The 4,390-nt window shown below is 41.4% G+C and overlaps 1 pseudogene; it reads right to left on the bottom strand.

Annotated features, from left to right (window-relative positions):
* Nucleotides 1–570: 570 nt before the first annotated feature.
* LOC119509623 lies at nucleotides 571–883 on the bottom strand (annotated as a pseudogene).
* Between the last annotated feature and the right edge of the window lie 3,507 nt (nucleotides 884–4,390).

The raw sequence follows: 4,390 nt of genomic DNA, 5'->3' as shown, positions 1-4,390 counted from the left end.
CACCTTGAATCAGATCATCAATGTTATGCAAAGAATCACTTCATTTTTCTCTTTTAGTCACAGAAATGCAAATGGAGTAAGTGTCTTTTGCTGTAGGAGGGAGAACATTCAAAGGTGAGATTGAGGCCCCAGTCAGTGGGAATGGAGGGAAGGGCCAGGAGCCTCCTGAACTAAAGTGAAGTTTGAAGAACCGTGTAGACCTGTCTAGCTCCCTGTTCATGAGACCAGGGCTGATCGAGGGGAACTGTGACGGATTGATTGACGGCAGTACTGGCCCCAGTTTGCACCTGCCTCCCTGTGACTCTCCCCTTGGAGTGCCCTCCTACACTGAACCCAAACTTGGCCATGTGCTTTGCTTTGGCCAAAGGGACGGTAGCAAATGTGAAATAAGCAGAAGCATGAAAATCACCTGCACATGGGTATATATTTCACATTGTGATTTTTTCACCATAAATGATTGCTTTTCTTCCCCACACATTATCTAATTCATTCAGATAGCAGCCTGATCACACATGGTCCAAGAACACTCAAATAATAAACCAAATAGAATCAGATGGTAAAGATTTGTCTTCAAACATCATAGCCAGTGATGCCACGCTTGCTTATGATCTCTCCGATATAAAACCACATCCACACCTCAGTGGCCACCACACCATTCAGCAGAGCTTCCTTAACTGCGAGCTGTCTGAAGCTACCAGTTTGAGCACTACTGACTATTTTTTTTTAGGCTCTGAATAGCTGTAGGGATCTCAGCAGGGGTTGGAGGAACCAGCTCAACTTTGGTGTAATGTCAAAGTGTGGCCAGTCGAGGCTTCGAGTAAGTCACAGCAGCATTGACCAGTGCCGGTGACTTCTCCACAAGGAATCAGACAAACTGGGCCATGACTCTAGGATGGAAAGTCCATCAGCCCCAACAGCCCACTCTGATTGCTTTTTAAAGTAAAAAAAAGTCCTACTGTGAAGTGAGCAAGCTCAAGCTCTCTTCTGCTTATGAATGAGAGACATGTGGCCCAGTGTCCCCCACCACCCCTAACTTCCCTATTGCTCCAGCTGATTCTCCCAGATCCCAGACACAGAGCAGCTCTGTAGCTGACCACAGACGTAGGAGTGACCTTCTTAGACGAGACCAGAAGAAGAACCACTTGGTTGAGGCCAGCCTCCCAATCCACAGACTCATAAGCTAAAAATGGCATTGCTTTAAGCCACGGAGTTTTGGGATGTGTTGTTACACAGCAAAAACTAACTAATACAAGAGCTGCTTGTGAACATGTATGACTGAGACTAGAGGTTTTCAGAGTCCCCCTGCCACAGTGCTCTACTTTGGGGAATATCAACGGCAAAGAATCAGTGTTTTGGCCAGCTCGGGGCACTAAGATGGTCCAGACAGTGCCCTCCAGCAACTGGGGACAGAGTTTGTCTGCTGAGTGGCATAGGTGCAATCTTCACCTGCCATATTCTGTCCTAGCAAGAAATAGTTAAGGAATGACCAGATCCCAGGTCCTTCACTGGTTGGCAGCTGCACGCAGGTTTAAAGTCCTTTGGGACAAAGTAAACCATTGAATATTTGGATAATTCAACTCTTGGATAAGGTAGGTTCTAATCAGGCATGTAAATAATTGAACAATAACTGTGAAATATAAGACATGTAACCATATTTGGGAGCCTGTTGTACTGGTTCCAAGCATTGTTATTTTATTGGGTACTTTGGAAAAGGAAACTTGAGTGAGAGTAAGGGAAATGAAGCAAAGGCCAGCCGAAGTTTTTAATTATAAATGAAAAACAGTAGGGAAGGAGAGAAGAAGAAGTAAGACTTTCAGTGCTGGCAATGAATATCAGCCCTATACTTAGGGGAGGAAGGAGACCACTTCGTGTCATAGTTTGAAGCCTTAGAAACACAGGTAGATGTGCATTAAAAAGATGGTGCGGCGTAGTGGAAAGAATAGAGAAATTTAAATTCAAATCCAAGTTCCGCCATTGCCTAGTTATATTCTTTTGGGAAATACAATTAATTACTCTGCATCTCCAGTGCCTCGTTTATAAAATGAATTTTAAATAACTCAGATGTTGTGAGTTTAGAGAAAATATATGTGGAAGCATCCGCTGCAGAGCCTGAGACAGTGCAGGTGCTCGGTAATTGTAGTTTGCAGTTTGCTGTTGATGGAAGGCAGAAGCTTCAGGTATTTCTGCCCAGAGATGGGGACAGTGGTCCACAGGGGTCAGGAGGGGCTCTCAGCCCACAGAGAGGGGTGGGGTTGGGTCCCTGATCCCTGGGGACAGAAGCTCAGAGGTCAAAAAGGAAATGGAAAATGCTTTCAGGAGGCTTAACATATTAGAGTCAGATAATTCAGGGAAAAAGAAGCCCAAATAAAGACTTTTAAGATTAGAGGTGTCAGGCAGTCAGACTCCAGTGGGGTCCCAGATCCCTGCTTCTGATATTCATGCCTTCGTGTGATCTCCTCCCCTGGGGAGGACCTGTGACTTTCATCCAAGCAAGTGCACGCAGCAAAAGTGATGGGATGTATGTTGATTATGCACATGCAGTTGCATTACAGAAGATGGTCCTGCCTTCCTACCTTGCAAGGAGACTGTCTCCCTTGCTGGCTTTGAAGAAAATCAGACACAGACAAATGCAATAGCATTTCAACTTCCAAACGCCACCTCGTTTATAGTGGAGGAAACTGAGACTTAGAGAAGCAAAGAATGGTGTTCCAGGTCACAAAAGTTACAAAGCAGGTAGCATGTGTTATACAGGTGTTTCCCATCCACTGATGCCTGACTCGAGCCCATCTTATTTCACTGTCCCTATTCTCTTTCCAAAGAGTGTCTGCTAAAGAGCTGGCTTACCACAAATGTCCAAGAAGTGCAATTCAATATATTGCGTGCATATATTGGCATGTTATCTTATCTTCTCTTTTATGCATTTAATTTGAATCAATTTTAAGTCTAATTACTAAAAGCAATTTCAAGTCTTTTTAAAACAAAGCAAAACACTGCAGAGATTTATTGAGAATATAGCCAAGAGTAAACATTTTATTGCACAAGTGGATTATTTCTGGTGTTCCTGCTTGACATGACCTCAAGGAATTTAGCACTTTAATGTCAGACTCTTATGAAATTGCTTAATTTACATTTGTAGTGTAAATTGCTAAAACTATTAAGATAAGGTGCCATCTCTAGTCTTTAGCCTTGATGTCTGCTGCACACAAATTCACACACATCCACTCCCCTCACCCCCACATAGACATATGCACATTTGTACTCTTTGACTTTACCTTTTGAATCACTTGCACCATAAAATGAGATAGCCATAAACTTACTTCCTCCGTGGAATGCTGTGTTTCAACAAACCTTCTGAGAATATTCTAATGTTAAAATAACTGACAGAACCAGTGGTAACATATTACTGGTTTGCTCATTATTAATGATTTAAATACGATCTTCAGCACATTTTCACATTATTTTTGTATAAGAGTCATGAATTCACCTTTTTTTTTTTTTTTTAATATCCATTCACAGTTTGGGAAGTCACCCCTGAAATGACTCATCCACCAGAGCCAGGTGAACTGTGTTGCCAGAGAAGGGCCCTCCTGGGGGGTTGCAGCCCACGTGGTCTGCTTTTGGCTCACAGAGCTGAATCCCAAGAAGTAGTACTGCTTTGCTGACACTTTGTTGCATTATTTTATTTTCTGCTGTACTAATTATGTGTTTTGTGTGTTTAGGGTTCATCGATAGCCGATAAGTTATTCCCTTTTGGTGGCAGCAGTGGTTGGGAATTTGATTTTAGTGTCTGGCCACTTGATGATTTCTATAAATGGATTAATGGTTTATAGAGAGCTATTCTCTGTTGGGTGAGAGATGACAGAGAATCTGGTTTTTAGTCTTTTTGTGTTGTCTATTTCTTTATTTGGGCTCAAATCAGATCAAGAATTTTTTCCCACAAGGAAGGAGAACTGCTCTTTGCTATCTGGAACCATGTGCTTTTTTGTTTCTGTGTCTGTTGGGACTTTAAACCTGTAGCTAAAATTGAAGCCCAAAGCTCTCTGTGTCCGTATGTTTAGTTTATATATTTATAATTCAGAAAGGCCTTTGCCTCTCATTGAGGGGGTGGTAATGTTTTCTTACATCCAGGTGATATTAACAAATTAGATTAAAAAGTCTCTTAAATTAAAGGTGCTCTGTTCTGACTGGTTTAAAGAGATTTTAAAAATACTTATATAAGTTGAATTTCCTAAAAATACCATAATATATGGAAATTGAACTACAAATACTTTACATGTGCTAGAATTAAAAAAAAAAAAAAAAAAAAAAAAACTCTTGCTGAAGCTAGCTCAGAAATATTTTAAGAATATAAGGAGAAGATACAGTTTGTCCTGAACTGCAATCAATTGTG

The sequence above is a fragment of the Choloepus didactylus genome, chromosome 14 (assembly GCF_015220235.1).
Source record: "Choloepus didactylus isolate mChoDid1 chromosome 14, mChoDid1.pri, whole genome shotgun sequence".
Lineage (NCBI taxonomy): Eukaryota > Metazoa > Chordata > Mammalia > Pilosa > Megalonychidae > Choloepus > Choloepus didactylus.
The sequence above is the reverse complement of the archived record's forward strand: the minus strand, read 5'-3'. Positions and strand labels throughout refer to the sequence as shown.